Source organism: Xenopus laevis, chromosome 6S (assembly GCF_017654675.1).
Source record: "Xenopus laevis strain J_2021 chromosome 6S, Xenopus_laevis_v10.1, whole genome shotgun sequence".
Lineage (NCBI taxonomy): Eukaryota > Metazoa > Chordata > Amphibia > Anura > Pipidae > Xenopus > Xenopus laevis.
The window spans coordinates 12307572-12331467 of NC_054382.1; the positions used below are offsets into that span (position 1 = coordinate 12307572).

The 23896-nt window shown below is 40.4% G+C and overlaps 1 protein-coding gene across 2 annotated transcripts in view; it reads right to left on the minus strand.

The window, feature by feature from the left end:
• The window catches only part of ptprn2.S (protein tyrosine phosphatase receptor type N2 S homeolog), a 577776-nt gene that overhangs the window by 548093 nt on the left and 5787 nt on the right, over positions 1–23896 (minus strand). The window lies entirely within an intron of this gene.

Here is a 23896-nt window from a genome sequence, read left to right on the forward strand (position 1 = left end):
GACTCCTGCATTGCTAAAAATACTCCCAGGCCCCACCTGCTGGTAGATATGAGAATAGCATAACACCCAAGTCCAACTGTGACTCCTTCAGTTACATCAAGTAAGACAAACAATAGCTTATCTGAAAGTAGTTCCATTGTGAAGTGCTGTCTCATTCTGAAAGTACATGATCAGGCACAATGACCTGAGATGGTTGCCTGCACAACAGTTTTACAAATAAAAGATACATTTATTGATTCAAGAATTACATATTAAATGGTACAATTAATTATTTGCAATGTACACAGTGTAGTTTAGTAATAAAACAACAATGGCAGGATTTTTGGTTGTGTGAAACACAAATATGCATGAGGCCTAAAGGTAAGTCCACAATCAGATAACTGCTACAGCAGGTGAAGCAGAGTTCTATGGAAGCTCAGTCCGGCAAGATGATAAACAGATGGGAACACACAAGGATATTTCACAAAATCCTTTATTTAGTATATCTGTGGCAGTAGCTAAAAAACCCAGTAAAAGAAAATGGGCTCATTATCTCTATGAAGTCCTTGGCTGACCTACACAGGAGTGATAAAGTGACTGGAGAACATAAAAGTGAATAAATTACCTGTGCAGATGGATTGCACCCAAGACAATGAAATAAAGACTACATTATCTCATAAAGACAGGGACTGAAAGTCCTCAGATGTTTGGCAACTGTTCAAAAAAGGCTTATGAGCACCTCAAATGGCAATATGCAGCATGAGAATACACAGAAATACTTTTGGCCTTGAGTGCCTGGATTTAAGTGGATCAGCTAGAAACCTTAGATGCTGGCTGGTGGTTTTTGTCCAGAGCTCAAACTTAAGTCTAGTTTGTGTGTGAAGAACTGGTTGGCTTCTAGGTTCTTAATATAGCCCACAATACACCAACACTTCCCATCCAGGCCTTGATAAAAAGTTTCACAGTACTGATGATGGCATGAAAGGGTTGTCATTTTTGGTGGTCATTGGTGAACTCCAACAGTGTTTGTCGACAGCAAGTGTTGATGATGGTGCACATCAAGTTGTTTTAGGAGGCCAATGGCAAACCATAACAGGGTTTGCGGTGAGCCAAGCCTTGAAACATCTACCAAAATTCTATAATATACAATAAAGAATGCAAAATCACAATGTGGCATGAGTGTAAATGAGTGGGCTGATTTTATTAACCAAACCCTCGGCTAACGGACAGCATTTCATAGTCTTTCATTGTTATTAATGCATAGCCTGGGAGCCAAGCATTCTGATGCCCCTAATTCCGCCATGTTTAGGGTTGCCAAATTTAATGGAAATAAATACTAGCCTTCCCATATTTTTAACTTTCTTCCCTATTAACAACATATTGACATCCAGCATCATTTTCAAGGTGGCAACCCCGGTCACCAGGCAAGATGATCTCTACCTGATTTGGCCCAAGATCTCCTTGCCTGTTGACCAGGCCAAATAAGCAGATCTGTACAGGTAAAACCCACTTGAGCCCAATTTGGCTTTTTTTAAAGCTGGACTTCAGCCAGTGTGCATTGTATTGACCTATCCCAGCCAATGGATCTATGCTTGAAGGCCAATATAGATCTAGTGTGCCAGCTACGTACCATGGAGCAAGCAAAACTAATGATCCAACCATACATATCTGCTATTTGCTCTTTTTATATATGAAATTACATTTAAAGCATTTACCATTAATTTGGTTTTGGTTGTGGCTGATAACAATTCAGCGGCTGCATGCGTCCGTAGCAGTTTGGAGACTATCATTGGAAGGTACTGTATGCTCCTTTTTAAATCTAAGGGTAACAAATACGTGTGAGTAATGTATTATAAAAGAGGTTACAAAAATATCCACAATAGACAGCCTTCTATAGCACTATCACAGGGAAAACTTCTACCTGTATTAAGTAGCTAATCCCTGGCATGTTGCTTGAGAACAGGGCTTGATGGGAATAAACACAGTTCTAAAGGATTACAGTAATTACTCTCAGCTACTAGAAAGACCTTTATTCACAGCTGCCCGATCCATGAAAATCAGACCATGTCTTGTCTTTTAATATTTTGTTTTCCTTTTTTTGTATAAAGCTACAGTAGGAAACCAATTTCAAATGTGGATAAGTGTAGCATACTGCTATATCAGATACATATCAGGTAAATTGGCCAGAAAAAAGAGTTAATAGTAGAATGGTTTTATGACCAAAAGCCTACAAACGTACCCTAATATTCAGTTATTTGGAGAGCCTTAAGTATTCCCTGTACATAACACCAAAGGCTTGTACATGCCCACAGGATCCATGACGGGTTTGGCTTAACCAATGACACTCAAATGCATCAAGGCTAACCCCTTTAAAATTCCCCCATCTCATACAAAGAGACAATAGGGAGCCAAGCCTCAATGGGTGGTCAGCTGATGAGCATTGGAGGTGAGTGATAAATTCACACTGTATGGTACTTCACAGTATCTGTAGACATTACAGTGCACATACTAGGGTTGCCTCCTGGCTTGGTGCCAATGCTATTATTAGGGAAGAAATATAAAAAATATAGGAAAGCTGGAAAAAGGTAGCAACCTTAGCACCCATGGGGCACATCAGATAATATGACAGGATCAGAGGATGGTCTGTTGAAATCAAACCCCCTAAGCTGATAGATAGATACATACCTAGAACATTAAAGGAGAACTAAAGCTTAAAGAAGTAGGCTAAAAAATGTTGTACATCATGTTTTGGGCTTCTGTACCAGTCCAAGGCAACCACAGCCCTATTATATATATATTGTATATGTGTCTATCATCTACTTTCTATCTATCTATCTACTGTATCTATCTATCTATCTATCTATCTATCTATCTATCTATCTATCTATCTGTCTGTCATCTATCTATCTATCTATCTATCTATCTCTCTCTCTCTCTCTCTCTCTCTCTCTCTCTCTCTATCTATCTATCTATCATCTATCTACCTTTGTGTGCTGATAAATGCAGCTTCAATTTACAAGTCATGTAAAATCACTGAAAAATTCCATAACCAAACAAAGGCACAAGACTGCAGAATATGTCATTAACTCCAATGTAACTTCTAATATTCTTATCTTCAATTTCATTAACCTGTAACATCACTAAACATCCATTTGAAATGATGGAATCACCAAGCACCATTGTTAAGTATATATTTGCATGTTATTCTCGATCGGTGATCCCTGACCAGTGGCTCACAAGCAACATGTTGCTCCCCAAACCCTTGGATGTTGCTCGATCAAAGCAGGTGCCCATTTTAATTCTTGGCCTGGAGACAAGCCAAATAGCCAATCACAGCACTTATTTGGCACCCCTAAGAACATTTTTCATATTTGGCTGCTCCCCAACTACTTTTTGAATGTTGCTCTGGGGTAGCAAACAACGGGAATCCCTGTTGTAGATATTGAAAGTTTGAGCCAGTTAAATGGATAGCCGATTGATTTTTTAGATATATATAGACTTTTGACAGCTGAAGCAAGGGGGACTTGTGCAAAGCCCTGTGTGTATTTCTGTGCATTATATATTTATATATGTCATTGGGCATTGTGCATAAATAATGCAAGATTACTTATATCTACGTAAATAACAGCGTTTCTATTCTGATGAATCCAAGCTCCGGTACTTCAGCTCTCAAACTGTTCAAGGTATGTTATGATTATTGTCTCAGGGTTATCTTATAATACAGGTTGAGTGGTTTAATAAAGTCAACGATGCTTCATCTACAGACAATTATGTGAATAAAGTGAGTGGGAATTTACTGGCAAATGATGTCCAACAGAGATGTAAGGTTGTCCATGACTCACACTAGAACTCACATCATCATCACAACCTCCCCTGATTGACTTGATTGAATGATTCATGTGTCTCATCCTTTTCTCATTCTCTTTCAGGCTCTGATAATAAAGAGAACTACAGAAGGTCACCCATTCATATAAAAAGTCAAGAGGGTTTGCGGTGAGTTTACTGATATGGACTTCATTGCCTACATATATGCACTAGTAATTATATGTGCTAAATAATTACAGAAACGTGATTAATGCATTGCGAATAAAAAAGCAAACACTAAATAACTTTATGAGGGGGATCTGAAGCAATAATGCCCAAGATATGTTATGCCATGCCCCAATGATTTGCTCTTTGCAAATGTCTAGGGGTACATTATTATTATAAAACAATAGTAAACAAGATCAAGGTCTATGGAGATCTTGGATATTTTGAAGGCCATGAAAATCTCTTGAACTGGATCATCCGGCCCATGGGCTTCCATTTGGAGAGTACTGATCTAGAGGACAGACTGTACTAAGATCTAGCCAACGGTTGTACAAGGACTAGGGTGCAGCAGCCCCTATGCCATCATATATCCAAAGATGTCTCCAAGTTCTCAATCATTAAAAGAGAACTAAAGCTTAACTAAAGAAATGGGGTTTTGGGTTTCTGTACCAGCCCAAGGGAACCATGGCCCTTTAGTAGTAAAGATCTGTGTCTCCAAATATGCCCCAGTAGTAAATTCAGACTGTTGGTCCATGGCAGCACAGAAACCAACACAATTAGCATCAAAATGTAATAATCAGCCTTGTAGCATCAGCTTCTATGACAGGCAAACTTCTTTTACTCCTTAATAATTTGCAAAAACACCTAAGCTTAGCTTCTCAACAGCCAATCAGAGCCCACTGAGCATGTGAGTGTCACAGACACTTTCCAAGATGGTGACCCCCTGTGACAAGTTTGAAGTCCTGGATCATTGCTGCTATTGACAAGCTGAAAGTTTAGGCTGGTGCAATAAGTTCAATATATAAAATATGACATTTCTAGCCATATAAATGTTTAGGTTTTCGTTCTCCTTTAAACCCTAAAACAAAGTCCTTGGGTTAATTTGAGTTGGTGCTATTAATCAGCCCTGTAGCATCAGCTTCTATGTCGACCCCTAAGCTTAGCTTCTTAACAGCTGTTCAGAGCCCACTGAGCATGTGCAGTGCCAGTGACAAAATCCAAGATGGGGAGCTCCTGTGCAAAACTTTGATGGCCTTCATCATTACTGTCATAAAGATGTTGATGCTTTAGGCCGTACAATAAAGTTCAGTATATAAAAGACAACATTTCTAGCCATATTCATTTGTAAGGACTAGTTCTCCTTTAAAAACATAGATTGTTTTTCATCTTCTCCATTTAAGTAATTACATCAGAATGAGATTCTATAGCTCTTGCTGTCAGTTCTTGAAAACCATGATGCTAACTGCATAATTAACAATACAGGATGACAAAAAGAACAAAAAAACAAGGTCTGGATCTATGAATGGAACAGATCAGATGCTGCCAAAGGAAATAATTAGGAATTTCATTGTTCATAATAAAACACTATTATGACACATTTGAGGTTCATGAAATGCTATGGCTTTGTTAGCAGATCTAAATGAGTCAGAAATGTGTTAAGTTGAATTTTGCCTGGGAAACAATCATTTCTGGAGAAATGCTAAACAATCCCATAAAGATCCAGTGTGAGGAGGAATTATGTTTTAATAAATTCAGGACTGATGCCAATTTGAGCCGGACTTCTAGTTGCTATTGAATCTGAGCTTTGTTGGCCGCTTATCTCTAGGATCATTCCTGTCGGCTGCTGCTTCATCTTTTGCCTGGTTACTTTTAATCTGGGCTTTTTCGTTCCCTTCATTTGGACAACAATGGTGACAGTTTTCCTTCAACCTTGCACACAATATGGCTACACTTTTTAAACAGGAGCGACCACCAGGAGAGGTATATGCATGAAAGATCTAATAGAAAAGTTAAACTGCTTAGTAGGTTCTTTTGGAACAAATTTTCTTAACCTTCTTCTCAGGGGACACACATTAAAGTTGAAGGCTCCCTGGTAAGGACGTTTTCTGCCAGGGTCAAAACTAAATCAAATTAGGAAAACTGGGCAGGATTTCCTCTGACTGACGCGTCAATCTGCAATTAGCCCCACCCCTGCTGTGTCACTGCCCCGCCTCCACCTCATCACTGCCTGCCCCCTGCTCGGATTCCACCCGGTGAAAATGTGGCAACCCTAGAACCTGCTATAAATACAAGATCTACAGGATTCATATATAAGGTTGACATCAAAGAAAAAAACATGAAGAATGGGAAGGGAAGATAAACATGTAATAATAATTATCATAGCAGAGTATATTCACTGTTTAATAATTGGCTCAAATTTTTTGGTTTGTACGTTAAAATTCCAGAATCCTACAATAGCACTGACTGAAGATCTGGGCGACAGATAAGGTCCTCTATGGGGGTTGCAATGGTTCCCAACCTAGACATGGGCTCTGCCATCACTTTAACACAATCTAGCCAGCCATCCCAATGCAATAGTATTAGTTTGAAAGCACTCTCCTATAGAACCAAACATACTGGATATATCTAGGTCTCAACCCTACTATGAGCTAACACAGTAACATTCAATACATAAGTAGTGATGGGCGAATTTGCACAGTTTCGCTTTGCGAAATTCGCGAAACGGCGAAAAATTCGCGCAACGGTGCCGTTTTTGACGCCGGCGTTTTTTCAAAAAAAATTTTTTGACCCCGGCGAATTTTTGCCGCAAATTCTCGCGGGCGTTTCGCGAATTTATTCGCTGGCGGCGAATCGCGCAAATTCGCCGCGAATTCGCGCCTGCCGAATAAATTCGCCCATCACTATACATAAGGCCTTTTTAAAGAATGGGTAAGGTCTGATTTCCCTATTGGTTATTCAAAAGAAGGACGCTATGGGGGGTATTTATTAAAACTAAAATTTTTCTCAATATTTTAAAAATAAAAATCCAACATAACTCCCAGCCACGACTTGGCTTAATTTACTAAAAGAAAATTTATAAAGATGGCGGTGCCCTCTGCTAATGAATTTGAAGATATAAAATACCCACATAACCGGGTGGTGTGAGAGATAAACGTATTAAATTTAGACTATGAACAGTACTCGGTCATTTTACTTCAATTATTTGACCTTTATTAATTTAATTAATTTGAGATCATCGAATTCATCAATTACCCCAAAAATTCTGAATTAATTTATATATATTACAGCAAACACATAAATAACTCACGTACTGTATTTACTATGGGTCGAATATCGAGGGTTAATTAACCCTCGATATTCGACCATCGAAATTAAATCCTTCGACTTCGAATATCGAAGTCGAAGGATTTACCGCAATTCGCTCGAACGATTAAATCCTTCGAATCGACCGATTTTCCTTAGATCACAAATTGCCTAGAAAGACCTTCCCCATAGGCTAACATTGGTGCTCGGTAGGTTTTAGGTGGCGAAGTAGGTGGTTGAAGTATTTTTTAAAGAGACAGTACTTCGACTATCGAATGGTTGAATAGTCGAACGAATTTTAGTTCGAATCATTCGATTCGAAGTCGTAGTCGAAGTAGCCAATTCGATGGTCGAAGTAGCCAAAAAAAATACTTCAAAATTCAAAGTCTTTTTCATTCTAATCCTTCACTCGAGCTAAGTAAATGTGCCCCTAAGTATCTCAAATATAAAGTGCATATGTTTTTTTATGGGTTTCCTGTAATATATATTAATTCATTTTTAATTTTTGAGTTAATTGATGAATTGGGTGATATAAAAATAATTAATTTAATAAAAGTCAAATAACTTAAGTAAAACAAAAATTGTTCGTGCGGGAAAACTCGAGACAAAATCGTACGACAATTGCAATTGTGTGACTTTTTCAAATTGTCAACTAAAAATAAAAAACACAAATGTTTTTGTATTCTCGAACACAAACCAGCCCAAAACACTCAAAAAATATCTTCCAATTGTAAAGGGGCCATCGGCCATTTACTTTTACATGACTTCAACAGGTTTTAGCTGGTTTATTTTCGGATTCAGATTTTTAGCAGTTTTAAAGCAAAATAAATCTTGAAAAAAAATTGAGGGGTTTTTTTCTTCTAAAAATTTGAATTTTTCCTCTTAAAACCTCGACCAGAAAAATTTGGGGTTTAACAAATAAGCCCCTAAATATAGACTTAATAACTAAGGTTGATCCAACTGTAAATTTTAATGTTGCCCATCTTTAATCAAAGTAATAATTCAATATATCTCTTTTTTCCCAGTGAGGATGATTTGGAAATCCATCTCCATTAGCCGTGCTGCTAAATGCCATTAACATCTGATTATCATAAAGGAACAGGTGCTAATGTATTGTCTCTGTCCTACAGGGACTGACTTTAATAGGAAAGGAACACGATCCAAACACCTGGTTTTCATACACAGAAGCTGCGCTTGGCTCGTTTTGCTTTATTTATTAAAATAAAATATTCAGAAAAACCCAATTTCAACCCATTCCGCACTAAATGTTAGCTAGCATTACAAAGAGAGGGTCCTGTTGCAGCACTTCTGGCATGATGTTTTGAATATTGAATGAATTCCTTCTATAGATGTTCCATAGAGGCGCCTACCGCTCAGACAAACAGCAGGGTATAAATCTGCCAAGCTTAGGGTAATGCAGTCAACTTAAGAGGAACAAAACTCCCACCCGAAATATTTAACCATCATCTGAAGTCAGTGCATGGAATTCCTGATGGATTCCAATGTACAGCAGTTGTTGGCAGATATAACTATGTCACCTAATGGGTACTGCTTGTTTCTGTGCCATTCCTTTTAGAGCAGAGCAACCGCCAGGCTGCGGCCCAGAACCGGGTCACGTACAGTCCTGAAATTGAAAACCAAAAATTGTGAGTGTCCCCAAAAATCAATAAACAATAGTAAAAATTAAAAAAAATTATTAGGACATGTTGGGACAAGGCCTATTCAGGCACTTACTCATAGGCACGGACAGTCCTGAACTGGGCCGCCAAGCCTAGCCCTGGAATTAATGTGGTGCACCAAATTGGACATTGACACTCGCGGCACACACCCAAAATGGGCGCGTAGTTGCCACTGGACCCCCCTAGTTGGACCCCCATTGTTGCCACGATAAATCACTTTCACAGGATTAGGAGTGCTGCAGCGTGTGTTTCTTGGAGTTATACGTGGGACGCTGGAAGGGGCACATTTACTTAGTTCGAGTGAAGGAATAGAATAAAAAAAAACTTCGAATTTCAAATGTTTTTTTGGCTACTTCGACGATTGAATTGGCTACTTCGACCTTCGACTACGACTTCGAAACGAGCGATTCGAAATAAAAATCGTTTGACTATTCGACCATTCGATAGTCGAAGTACTGTCTCTTTAAAAAAAAAAATTTCGACCCCCTAGTTCGCCACCTAAAAGCTACCGAAGTCAATGTTAGCCTATGGGGAAGGTCCCCATAGGCTTTCTAAGTATTTTTTTGGTCGAAGAACAATCGTTCGATCGATGGATTAAAATCCTTCGATTCGAAGGATTTAACCGTTCGATCAACGAATAGCGCTCAATCCTTCGACTTCAATATTCGAAGTCGAAGGATTTAACTTCGACAGTCGAATATCGAGGGTTAATTAACCCTCGATATTTCGACCTTAAGTAAATTTGCCCCCAAGTGTTCCAAGTTAAAGTCAGAATGAGAAGGCTCTACATACACAGGCTTTATTTGTAGCAGTAAAGCTATAGTAACGTTTCATATCAGCTGTCCCATGCAATATCCCAAAAAATGTCCTGTCTTTAGTGGAAGCAAAATCACAATATCTGGTCTGGGCCATTGGCACCAGCAAAGACCCTTGGAGACCAAAACATAGATATAATTATAATGAACATGTTATGAAGCAGTTAATTGATGTATGTACAAGACTGCCCATCCTTCACCCTGAAGCTGTGTGTTTACAACATAGCAGAAGTCATTCCAATCATCATATTGCAATTTCAAGGAGCCGTTCGGCTGCGTCTCCAATGTGACAATCAGCAAGTGGCAGAGAGAGAGAGACATTCTTAATGGCCAATCAGTTATGCTCGTGCCTTTAATCCCTGGCGCTGGGTTAATGCAAGGTCATACTAGACCAGAGCCCATAAGGACTATTTGATTCATACACACAAAGTTGTACCTTATATCATCTGATGCCAACAAAAGGTTATGGTCCTAGAAATAACATCTCCAGGGGTGTAACTACAGAGGAAACAGACCCTGTGGCTGCAGGGGAGCCCAGGAGGTATAGGGGGGCCATGAGGCCCTAATTAATGAGCATTTTGAATATATACTGGTAATACAGGATAACGTCTAGATATGTTGGAGGCCCTAAAATTAAATTGCTGTGGAGCACAGTAACATCTAGTTACACCACTGGGTGACACAAAGCTGTTATACTCCATAAGGCAAGTCTTCCAGGGACACTATCATCAGAAAAAAGGGTATTTTGTCTACATCACAAAGCAATAAGGCTTCTTATGGGTAAACATAGCTAGAATTCCATAAGCTGCAAGATAGTTGATGGGCACATGTCTATGTAGGAAATATTGAGGCATGCAGCAACTGGCTATCACGTTCCCGGATTTCAGGAGGATCAAGTCTTCCATTTTCAGCACTTATCTCATTCACTAAATAGGACATGTTGTATTTAAAAAACAGTATTGCGTCTTTAAAATGTCCTGTTGATAGGCAGAGAGAGTGCAGCAAACAGGGAATGAAGGCACTTTGTAGGCTTCTGGTAACTACATGATAAACAGAGAAAGAGGTTTACCCTTGGCTAATTGTTGGCTGGGTTAGTTCACCTTTCTACACAAGAAGTCTGTAGCCTGTAGTCAAGTTTGTATTTAAATTGCTGAAGACAACAAGAAACATTGCTATTGGCAAATTTCATGGATAAAACCTCAGTCCAGAATAGACAGGGCCTGTCTTGAGGGGTCTTCTGCCTGTGATCAGTAAATGCAGAATCCAGTTTCATGCCAACATCATGTATTTAGAATCCTGGTGGCCCATTCCTGCTTTATGACTTGTCTCTGATCCAGACCAGCCAATATCAAAGGGTAAGCAGAACACCCTCATTTTATATGCTAGCATTGTCTTTTCTGGGCAAAGAGCAAATACAGAACAATGTTTTGATCCATCACTAAGCTCTTTATCGCATAAAGGCCTCATTGTGCCTCAAACCTTTGACCTGCATTTAATGTTTCAGTAACTGGAGACATCATCCTTCAACAGCTTTCTGCAGATGCCTCAATTTGCCTTGCACACGTACAGTATTGTCCAGAATGCTCCAAACACTGAAACTTCCTTAGCCTTCCTAAATAGGGACAATTAGAAAGTATACATCTCTTGTGCATCCTATGTGCACTATTTTATAAATGTCTATGAAGGTTTTCATTCATCCAGGTCATAATATACAGTATCTAGTCTAAAGCAACTGGGCTGATTATTCTTAAAAAAATTTCACCAATTAAGTGACATCAACCCAACTGATCTCTTGTAAGACGAATTGGAGCTCAGACCAAACCAGGCCTGATCCTCAACGTCACTAATTATCATATGGCAAAGTGGAACCAAATCCCACCAACAATGCTCTTACATATAATGGAAAACCTTCCCAGAAGAGTAGAGGCGTCTACAGCTCCAAATGGAGGACCAACTTCATATGAATCCACTTGGTTTGGAAATGAGATGTTGAATAAGCATTTTGTCTATATGCTTTTGGCTGTGTAGAGTATTTGCTCTACACAACCAATAAACAAACATTATTTCATATTCTTTATTCATACAGAGCCAACATATCACGGAGACCTTCACAGAGAGAGAATTGAGTTATTTTCATTAGTCTTTGTCCAGTGAGGCATATAATCGAATTTCCCTTTCACAGTCACAACTTCATCAGATGTCAGGAAACCTGCCAGCATGTTTGCTGAAAAGCAGCAGTGCCAGCCATGGTGCCTTCATCACAAATCTGATACAGTATTACAGGTATGTACAGAATTTTTAAAGAAAAATTATATAAAAATTCAATTAAGGGTGCTTGGCTTTTTCAATCTGGAGTCTACTAAGTTTGCATCAGATTCTTCTACCTTAAAGGACACCTGTTAAATAAAAAAAAAATATTTTTCCCCATCAAAGTTATGGACTAATCGAGTCTGTACTCCAGTTGGGGATAACAGTACTTTTTTTTTAAAAAAAAAAAGAAAAACCCAACATGGTCAATCGAACTGGGAACTCCCTCCCGATGCGGCTGTCCTAAAGCTGGCAGGTGGTAACTTTTTCAAGAAAAACTACAGTTACCCCCAACCTTTCTGGGGGGGAATATTTTATTGTAACAGGTGCACTTTAAACACTACAGTGTAACTGTAACTCTTTTGCATTATACCAAAAGAAAAAACACACTGTTGTACTTTAAAGAACAGCAATCATTTCCTATGCACATTCCAGTTAATATCTGTATGATGAGAAATATGAAGAATTGAAATCTAATGGAACTATTTGTGGACAATGCTGTGATCTACTGGTTTCCAGCTCAAGATCTAACGGTAGATCACAATGTTCCTTTGCAGTGCTCATGACTTAGACCAGTGATCCCCAACCAGTGGCTCATGAGCAACATGTTGCTCACCAACCTCTTGGATGTTGCTCCCAAAGCAGGTGCTTATTTTGAAATTCTTGGCTTGGAGGCAAGTTTTAGTTGCATAAAAAACAGGTGTACTGCCAAACAGAGTCTCCATTAGATGCCTGTTCACATAGGGGCTACTAAATAGCCAATCAAAGCCCATAATTGGCACCCACATGAACTTTTTCATGCTTGTGTTGCTCCCCAACTCTTTTTACAATAGAATGTGGCTCACTGGTAAAAAAAGGTTGGGGACCCCTAACTTAGACCTTTAGATATTATTAGATCTTGACCTCTGTCTGGTTACATGGAGAACTCCATTTATTATCAGGAACCTTTACAGAAAAAGCCTTCTTTTATATGGTGAAATCAGAAAAGGAAGCAGACAGATCCCAAAATCACTACTTCTAATAATTTAAGACAATCTAAGACAAGTTGTTCCGGACGCATAGGAAGCTAATCATGATCAGTTCCTGGAATCGAAAGTCTTTAATCCGTTAATGATGCCTATGGTGGCATGGTTACTGCTCAAACTAAGTGCACAGATTAGACACCTTTATTAAAAGGAAAGAGAATTGGAGGGGAATGAGAGTATTTTTGCAGATTACTAATGGCCAGGATGGAGACCTGAATCCTATCCATTTATTTCTGTACAACCACAACTACCCGCAGTGCTGCATTTAGCATATAGGCATAGGAAGTACAGAAAACACATCCCTCTTTAGAGATAATAAAGGGAATACAAAAAGCAGGAGTGAGGACCGCATTGCTGATTTTTGGCCAGATATCAATTGAGGAGGCACGTCGTTAGGCCCCATACACGGGCAGATAAGCTTCTAAATCAGTCTAAAGGACCTGAATCGGCAGTTTAAATCTGCCCGTGTATGGCAACTTTAATAGAACACCCTCCATGTTCTCAGGAACTGCTACTGATCAGTTCAGGTAATCAAAAGCATTCAAAGGAGAAAAAGGCTTTGTGCGCTTGGGGGTGCCAAATGTTAGGCACCCCCAAGTGATTGTATTTACTTACCTGAAACCCCGGGCTGCAAAAACTGCACCGGGCTGGGGTTATACCAGTGAGCACCACAGAGCGATCCTTTTCCGTCTTCTTCTTTCTTCATGTGGCTGTAATCGAATGGAAAGCCAAACTTAAACTAAAAAGTCGTCTATTTTGTTCAACTGCTCATGCGTCTGCCCGGAGAAATTTGAAGAAAGAAGAAGCCGGAAGAGGATCACTCCGTGGTGCTCACTGGTATTACCCTGGGCCGGTGCAGTTTTCTGCTGATAGGAGCACCAGCCTGGGGTTTCAGGTAAGTCAATACAATCCCTTGGGGTGCCTGATATTTGGCACCCCCAAGTGCACGAAGGCTTTCCTTCTCCTTTAAGCATCTTCCTATGGCCACGCCAGCTTTACAGTTTATTCTAGTCAGCATGCCAAGTATTCCCTAGACAGATTGAAATAGGAACCAACACATCCCACATCTTTTTACACTAGACTTTTCACCGCAGACATCGATGAGGAATGTCATGAAGCTCTGGAAGTTAATTCTGATCAAACTTGAACAGCTGTTCATAATGTTGTTGAAAGATTGGAACAAGAAATGTGCCGTTAATATGATCATTATAGAAAAGAGGTCGGTTATAGGGACAATAGACAGATCAGCCAGCGCTACAGAGATGTGCCCATAAATGTCTGAGGCAGAGACATTATCATTTTCGGGACCATAATCGAAAAGATAATCGAAAAGGGAATGAGCAGGCAGATATATATACTGTGTATACGCTACAAAACACTTGTGACCTATGTATTGGCAGACAAACAGTCTGACATGACAGACACCAACCTGCTGCTGCGTTTTTATTTGTTAACAGATTCTGTCATGATTTTTATGATGTGGTTTTTATTTCTAAATGACACTGCAAATAATTCACTCTACAATATAAAATTTAATTCCTGAACCAGCAAGTGTATTTAGTTTATTTGTAACATTGGTGTGTAGGTGCATCTCAGGTCATTTTGCCTGGTCATGTGCTTTCAGAAAGAGCCAGCACTTTAGGATGGAACTGCTTTCTGGCAGGCTGTTGTTTCTCCTACTCAATATAACTAAATGTGTCTCAGTGGGACCTGGATTTTACTATTGAATGTTGTTCTTAGATCTACCAGGCAGCTGTTATCTTGTGTTAGGGAGCTGCTATCTGGTTACCTTCCTATTGTTCTGTTGTTAGGCTGCTGGGGGGGGGAGGAATGATATCACTCCAACTTGCAGTACAGCAGTAAAAAGTGACTGAAGTTTATCACAGCACAAGTCACATGACTGAGGGCAGCTGGGAAACTGACAATATGTCTAGCCCCATGTCAGATTACAAAATTAATGCAACTCTGGCCAGAGCGAAAATTCTGTAATAAATGTTCCTACCGCACACTCGCCTTTCCTCTCACTGCGTTGGTGGTGCTGGTTTCTCCGTTGACCCCGGCCAGGTCCCTTAGCAACAGCAAACAAGAAACGGATCCGCACACACGCTATTATCAGCAGTTGGGGGGACACCCCTCTTTATTATATCACCTCGTGATCAACGTTTCGGGGGGATAAACCTCCCTTCATCAGAGCGAAAATTCGCCATAATGACCGCTAGTGTCTGTCTTTTTCACTAGGGTAATTACGCCTTAGCCCGTTAGTAAATCGGTGAAGTGCCTGAAAGTGGTAACGTTGGTGAATCGTCGCCAGCGTTAGTCACTTCGCCCTTTAGTAAATCTGCCACATATTCTCTAAGCACCTCTAAGGGTAGGGTTGCCACCTTTTCTAAAATTCTTTACCGGCTGGTGGGGGGGGGACACAATGGGGCGTGCCGTGATGTCAAAATGGGCGTGCCGTGACGTCAAAAGGGCCGGGGCCGCGCCAAGGACACTAAAAGAAGCAAAAGAAAAGTTGAGTTCCAGGGGATTGGGGGCAAACTGGGGGCTCTTTTTAAGTGTATTACAAATTTACTGGCAGCTACATTGCCGGTAAATTTGTAATACTGGCCCCGGCCTTGGCAGGTTAAATACCGGCCGGGTGGCAACCCTATCTAAGGGTTCAGCCCATAGAAAAGCCCCCTACTTCATTACTGAATTCCAGCCCATTGGCTAAGAATGATTTACAAATTGTATAACAGAACCATATGATGCAAAGCACAAAATATAAATATGATCATTACAGATTAGAATATTTGTTTATGGCAAGTACATCAGATACTAGAAGTTTTCTGTAGCTTTTGCACTGATGGAAGTAGTGGACATCTCTGATGCAGAGAAAGCTGGTGAATTGGTGAAAGTGCACAGACACATTGGTACAACATTTAAATTCTTTGGTTCAGTAGGTCAGTTTTATTACTCTATGACTTTTACAGGTACAATAATACCCTAGAGCAGGGCTGTCCAACTGGAGGTCCGCGGGCCTGCTCACAGGCTCCATAGACTTCACTGTATGACATCATCATTTTAATTCAGTCCGGCCCTCCAACATATTATATGACATACAATTGGCCCATTATATGTAATAAATTGGACAGCACTGCCCCAGAGAGTCATACTGGGTCTCCTAGGGACCACCAGAGAATACAATTCCCACGCTCACAGAAATGATCTATACAGCAGATAGTTCCATATGGTATAGGGATATTGACCCATGGAGAAAATAAGGATGGGTAGATGAAATTCTCCTACGGTGATGTCCACTAGGAACAGGAATGGCTAGGAGATGCTTTAGTACATGGGTAGGCCAGTCCCACACTGATTCTGGTTTAAAAAAACTAAGTTCCTGAAAATGAAGGTTTGGATCAATTCTGTATATTGATACTAGTGATAAAGTCTGGAAGAACTGGATGATGACCCATTCATACAAATGTTCATGGATCTTTTCCTCGACTGCTGACTGTTATGTGAACTCTTTTGGAATTCAGTGGGTTAACATTCTAAAAGAGAACATCCAGATCTCAGGGAATACCAGTCATATATCTAATCAGCGATGTCCCTTTATCATTCCAGATACGGAACGAGGTTGTTTGTAATATTACATGCAGTTCCTCCATGCAAGGCCGGAATTCGGAACTGTTAGGGTCACAAGAGGTGCAGAGCTAAGAAAACATACAGTTCCCATGGATGGTCCCCATATTTACACATCTGCTTATTTATATTTTGCACGTGTTATGGTGAGTCCATTTTTCTGTTCAGGGGAAACCTGTTTCAGTCCATCAATGACCAGGATGTTCATAATTGTAATAAAATCTCTTTAAAGGGGACCCGTCACCCAAACAAAATTATCCAAATCCTATTTTATCATGTTAGTCAAGCAAAATGAACTTTAATTACACTGTATAAATTATTTGAATCTTGTTTCCATCAGTCTGGGAATTCATAATTATAGCAACCAGGAAGGAGCCATTTTGTGGACACTGTTATTAAGGCAAGTCTTGTATCATCTCAGAATCTTGTTTGTGCACCAGGTGACATGGACCCAATGTCCATCCCCATGCCCTGGTTACACAATTAAATCGTTAAGAGAGCTGGGGGGAATGTAGGGAGAGCAGTGACATCTAGGAAGTGCTGAATGGAAAGTGAAAGTAATTGCTTGCCCCGCCTCTATGCCTAGGCATAGAGGCGGGGTAGGCAATACTTGATTGACAGCTGATATGTTTAAATGAGTTTACAACAGCTATGAATGCTTTAATAAAAAAAAGAAATTGGATTTCATATTTAATTTAAGAAGGACTTTTATTATACAGATTTTTATGTCTGGGTGACGGGTCCACTTTAATGTTATTGCAAATGTATTTTAATAAAGGACGATCGGGAAGCGGGTCTGGTCCGACCCTGATTGCAACTTCCATGGCAATCCAAGACATAATAGGGGCTTATTTACGTTCACAGACGTAGTGGGAAACTTTCTGCTTTTTCCCGTAGCTCGGCTCTGCTCAGTTCTTCCTGCTTTCCATTGCTAAATCAGGTACTGCTGCACGGTGGGCCCCAGGCTCTTATGGGCCCCGCTGGCCCAGATCCGCACCCTTCAGATAATTCAGAGGAAACATTTCCAATGCTTGTCTTTCAGCAGCAGCAGCAGGGCCCCTGCTCAACACACACACTACTTGATGTTGTTCAAAAACTGCTACAGGTAATAGATAGGGATGCACCGAATCCAGGATTCGGTTCGGGATTCGGCCAGGATTCGGACTTTTTCAGCAGGATTCAAATCCTTCTGCCCATCCGAACCGAATCAAAATCCTAATTTGCATATGCAAATTAGGGGTGGGGAGGAAAATTGCTTGACTTTTTATCAGAAAACAAGGAAGTAAAAAATATTTTCCCACCCCTAATTTTGCATATGCAAATTAGGGTTTGGATTCGGTTCGGTATTCGGCCGAATCTTTCGCGAAGGATTCGGGGGTTCAGCCGAATCCAAAAAAGTGGATTCGGTGCATCCCTAGTAATAGAGAAGATACTTATTGTACATCTCGGTCTCCTGTCTTGTTATAGTTTCTTGCATTTAACAGATTAGAAAGGAAACATTGTTCCTTTGACACACGTACTTGTCTGTGACCAAGTCAACCGCACCGTTGGTATCAAATCAACATTAGGCTGGAATGTCATTTTTTACATATAAATACTGTACCCCTGTAACCTGCCATCATAGTGTTCTAGTCCGGCCCCCTGTTTGAGCTAGAAGTTGCCAGCCCCTCCCCCTATTAACTGCCTTCAGAGTCCAGGCTGCTGCTTTAGTTAATAACCTCAGATCTCTTCTAATATAAAGGCAAACATCTTTGGGCAGATTTACTTAGGTGCCTCGGGACACTTTGCACACCTTCATCAGAAGCAAATTTGCTCCGACTATGATAACTCACTAAAATGCGTAACTATGTCTTAGCAAGCAAACAATGGCGTATTACGCTAGCGTTATTTTCTTTCTAGCGAAACTTCGTTAACATACTTACATTTATGTCAGTTTAAATATGGCAGGTGCACATAGGTTATATATAAGTCTTTATTAGAGATGTTGGTAAAATTGCTGGAAGTGGCCACTTATTAAAAATGTCCAAGGAATCAAAATGAAGACAAACGAGATCCTCTAATGTCCTAAACATGAGCCCACCCTAAAGCAAATGTGACATGATCCACCATCAGATGGACCTCTTGAGGGGGAAAATAGCTAAACTACAAAGATGTTTTCAGTAGATACATTAGGGTTGGGTTGTGTAACCTGCAGCCTTTTAGCTGTTGTCAAAACTGCAACTGCCTTCTAGTATTTTTGGATTGTTGGCCTCCTTCTATGGAACTGCTCATGCTGTTCAGATGCCACCAGTTCACTTGGGGCAGTACAGAGACTGACATGGGCTTTTTGTGAGAGGTTTGATCTTGAGTAACATAGTACACTGACCCATTACACACAATTTATATTGATTGATAATAGTAGAATGTGCCAGTCCCTATTATAGGCTGTTAATGAAAGATGCACAGCGCAAATCTGTACAAAGTACAATTATCGTATTTACTCGAGTATAAGCTGACCCGAGTATAAGCCAAGGTGCCTAATTTCACCTACGAAAACTGGAAAAACATATTGACTCGAGTATAAGCCTAGACACAACTAAGACCATTAGACAAGCAAAACAGTACCTTCAGCACTAAGCTGCCAGTTGGTGCCTGAGGCACAACAAAGACTGGCAGGCAGGCATTTTACTTATTTACAAAGGCTTGGTATTACAGGTTATGATACAGAATCGACCAAACCTAATCCTTTGTAATCGGATTGTAGGACTACTAAACACCTATCATGATCCAGTTGCTTCTTTCTCATCGTGACCTGAGAAATCCCAAAGCAGGAGCTAGTTCAACTACAACTCTCAAATATAGCACGGCAGCCGAGTTGCAGTTCAACAACAGCTGGAGAAGCATTCTGATCTCCCCGGTAATAGGGCGGGGGTACAGTGCTCCCAATTTTCAAATTATAAACAGCCCCCTGTCCGTTTTAATCCTCGGCTGGGTTGCGGGCCCCATCAGGTATGCAGGGGTACGGGACTCCGGTCTGAGGTAGACTTTTTCAGCACATTTTGGGTGATGTGCACTTGCCTTTACAAGACCTACAGCATAAGCCTAATTGTTTTACAGACCAGTGCTATGCAAATTTCATTAGACACCATGCTTTTAAAGCTAATTAAGACTATAGGATGAGAACTCCATCATGCGCCAGCCGCATAGACATTTACATCATTCAAACAATATAATGCATAGAGAAATAGCCGTAGAAAAATAAATATAGGTGTTAAATTGCACCAGCGCAGCTGCATAAACATTCTACAGTTAGAATTCTACAATTGATTAGTCTGAAAAAAAGTTAGAAAATTAAAGTAAAGGTGTGACTGGCTGATAAGGGATATGGTCCAATTTAGCCCCTTAGTTAATAAATGTTCATAAGCCCCATAGTAACATGGCAGAAAAAAAGAATTATGTCCATCAAGTTCAACAATTGCCTCATTTAACACTTTGATGAAAAACAAACCAGGCCTCCATGGTGATCCTTGCGCGTGCTTCAGCTAGGCGCAAGTATATTCCAGCCTTCGAGAAGCTAAAGCCCAAGCAAGGAACAAATAGAAGTTGAAGAAACATGGAGACACCACCATGAACTTGGGTCAGTTCATTGTTTTATATAAAAAGTGTTCTGGTCTAGGGCTGATAGTTAGCAACTTTCCTTGTACATGAAGGAGGAGTACTTTACAAGACCAGCATAAGAGCTATATAATAATAATAATAATCATAATAATAATAATAATAATAAAGCCGTCAATGTATTAGGGGGTCGAGGTTCTTCCCTGTTAACCAATATTTTCTTCCAATGACAAACGCATGTAAATAGCACATTTAGGACCAAGAGAACCTCTTCCAGCAGAAAGTCACATTTGTTATGGGTGAAGAGGGGAGCCCATGAACTGTACACACAGCTGGAAAGAATACACCATTAAGAACTTACAGAGCTGACGGCGTTTTAACTGATAACCAGAACATGGCCTTGGGGGGGGGGGAGACGCAAAATCTCAAGACTCATGTGACCTTCCTGATAATTCAGAGGACACATTTCCGACGCTTGTTTTTCAGCAGCATGTGGTTAACCTATTAATAATGGGCCCCTGCTGAACACACGCACTGCTTGCTGACTCTGTTATGCGAAAACCGCTACAAGTTATAGGGAAGATACTTATTGTACATCTGAGACTCCTGTAGTGTAATAGTTTCTTGCATTTAAAAGCTTAGAGAGGAAACATCCTTCCTTTGACACTTGTAGTCACGTACAAGTCAACAGCACGGTTGGTATCAAATGTAAACATTGAGCTGGAATGTCATATTTTTACATATAAATACTGTACCCCTGTAACCTGCCATCGTAGGGGCAAATTCACTAAGATTCGTAGTTGCGCCAGGTGTAACTTCGCCACACTTCGCCAGGCGTAGTTTCGCCAGCGCTTCGCAAATTCACTAAAATCCGAAGTTGCACTCAGGGGTAGCGTAAGGTGCAAAGTTGCGCTAGCGTTGATTCGCTAAGCGAAGTTACGCTAGCGATGGTTAATTTGCATACGGCGCCAAATTCAAATTTCAATGGAGGAATACGTAGAATCACTACAAATGCCTGGGAAACCTTCAAAACATCAAATAAAATTTTTATTTTACCCTACACATGTGCCCACTGTATAGTTAAGTTGCCATGAGTCAGGAAATGTAGGGGGGAAGGAGGGGAGCCCCAAATTTTTTTTCGATCTTTTCAGCCTATCACCCATAATATAGAAAAAACGCCAGCGTTTTTTGGGACTTAGAAAAAAATTTAACTTTTTTTGAAGCAATCCCTATCTACTCTATTGCGCTTCGCCTGGTCTGAGGTGGCGAAGGAAGTCTGGCGTAAAAGGTAGCGTTCAGAACAATGCGCGCATTAGTGAATTTGCATAGTTACGTCCGTTGCGCAAATTCGCCAGGCGTAAGGGTGCGAAGTTACGATAGCGAAGTTACGCCAGCGTCCGTTAGTGAATTTGCGAAGTAACGAAAATGGCCAACGCTGACGAATTGACGCTAGCGTTAGGCGCTTCGGCGCATAGTGAATTTGCCCCATAGTATTTTAGTCCGGCCCCCCCTTTGAGCTAGAATTTGCCAGCCCCTCCCCCTATTAACTGCCTTCAGAGTCCAGGCTGCTGCTTTAGATTATAACCTCCCAGCTCTTCTAATATAAAGTCAAACACCTTGGGGCAGATTTACTTAGGTTTTGCTACGACTACGCTTACTCACCATGCGTAACTATGCCTCAGCAAACGAACGCTGGCGTATTACGCTAGCGTACTTTCGTCAGCGTACGTCCATTGGTGTCAATATAGCTAGCATTACGTTCTTCCTAGCGAAACTTTGTTAACATACTTATGTCAATTTAAATAGGGCGAGTACAGATATATATATAAACAAACTATATATGTATATGTGTGTATGTGTCTTTAAGTGGCCACTTATTATTAAAAATGTCCAAGGAAGCAAAATAAAGACAAAAGAGATTTTCTATTGTCCTAGACATGAGCCCACCCTAAAACCTAATGCCCCTCATCTGGTTAAAAAATAAAAAATATATATTTAAGAGTTACAACTTTTAAACACAATCCCACTTTAAAATATGAAAAAAACACCAGCGTTTTGTCTTTTTTTTATGACTTTTTTAGCATACAGGATATGATGTCACTGACATAAGATTGAGGAGGATGTAACTTCATCTTATCTGTTTGCCAGGTATAACCTGGCGAAACAGACTCAGGTGAAAGGGTAAAGTATTGTAAAGTTTGCACTTTGATGAAATTTTGGAGTAACGATCGTTCGCCTGAGCCAAAATTCTCCTGGCGAAAGGGAGTTAATCTTTGTTAGCATTGAGCTTTTTATAAATTGGCCATGCCCTAGGATTTGGATTGTCGTTTTGGCGAATTTAAGCTAGCGACGGCCACTTCGCCCTTTAGTGAATGTCCTTACTGGACAGGCTCAAGAACAAAACTGTGAATGTCCTACCATGGTCAAGTCAATGCCCTACTGGAGAGGCTCAAGAACAAAAAAGGTGAATGTCCTGCCATGGTCAAGTCAATGCCCTACTGGAGAGGCTCAAGAACAAAAAAGGTGAATGTCTTACCATGGTCAAGTCAATGCCCTACTGGAGAGGCTCAAGAATAAAAAGGTGAATGTCTTACCATGGTCAAGTCAATGCCCTACTGGAGAGGCTCAAGAACAAAAAGGTGAATGTCTTACCATGGTCAAGTCAATGCCCTACTGGAAAACTTAGGGGCAGTAGCAGGATTGCTATGCTTTGTCTTTTACTGGTTGAACTGGAGGCTGGGTTATACTGTTAGGGGATAGGTATCTGACACAATGGTTGTGGGGATTGGGTTGGTCGGAACAAGCCTATCAGAGAGCTTACAAGCTAGTTTAGAACAGGAGTGCCTGATGGGTAGAATTGGGGGTGTTATTATTTGGATAACACATTAAATGACAAGTACTGAATGTCGCTGCTGAGTTTGTAATACCAGTCATAGCTTCAGCTGTCGATTTATCAGATCAGCTGGTGAATTAACTGCCAGCTGGCAACCCTATAAAAGAGAACCATCCAACCAACCTGAACATCAATCAAAAATATGATTTCCAGTGCTTTTCAAAAATGACACATTTCAAATTTTGCCATTCAGCAACATGAGAAAACTACCTTGAAAAGGTATTATGTATTTATTAAAATCAGAATTGTCTACCATTTCGGACCCTCAGGGGTCCCTAACTGTTAAACCCCTGTATTAATATTCTGCGTAAGCTCAGAAGAGGGTGCTAATTCCATGCTTATCAGGCACGTATTTGTCGGCTTACTTTCCATAACTAAGTTCTGGGAATAAAAGATAAGGAGGCAATTTTTCGCTCTCTATCGCTGTTTCTATATTTAGATTTGGTTTATTCTGCTGGATATTTTATGCAAGAGAAAAAAAAACAAATAATAAGAGGGGGAGGAAAAGTCTGCCTGGCGCCATGTTTCATTCTCCTGCCCATTCATGTGTAAATGTCGGACATTTAGGACGATGCCCAAGAACTGATGTTTATGGCTTTGTGGGTTCTACTGAATTTCTCTGCAAAACTCGTCTTCTAACCAGTTGATTTTTAGAGTAAGACGCATTTGTCAAGGTCCCCTTGGTGAGAAACTGGTTGGTAACTAACTTGCGGCTGATATTTTCAGGACTGCGTCACTTCTACTGCTGGACGTTAAAATGGCGTTAGTCTTTTCATGCAAATCTGCTGCGCCCATTGACTTCACCCGGTGTGGGGACCTAGGAACTACTGCCATGTTAAAGGTGGCACAGGGTTCCCCAATATT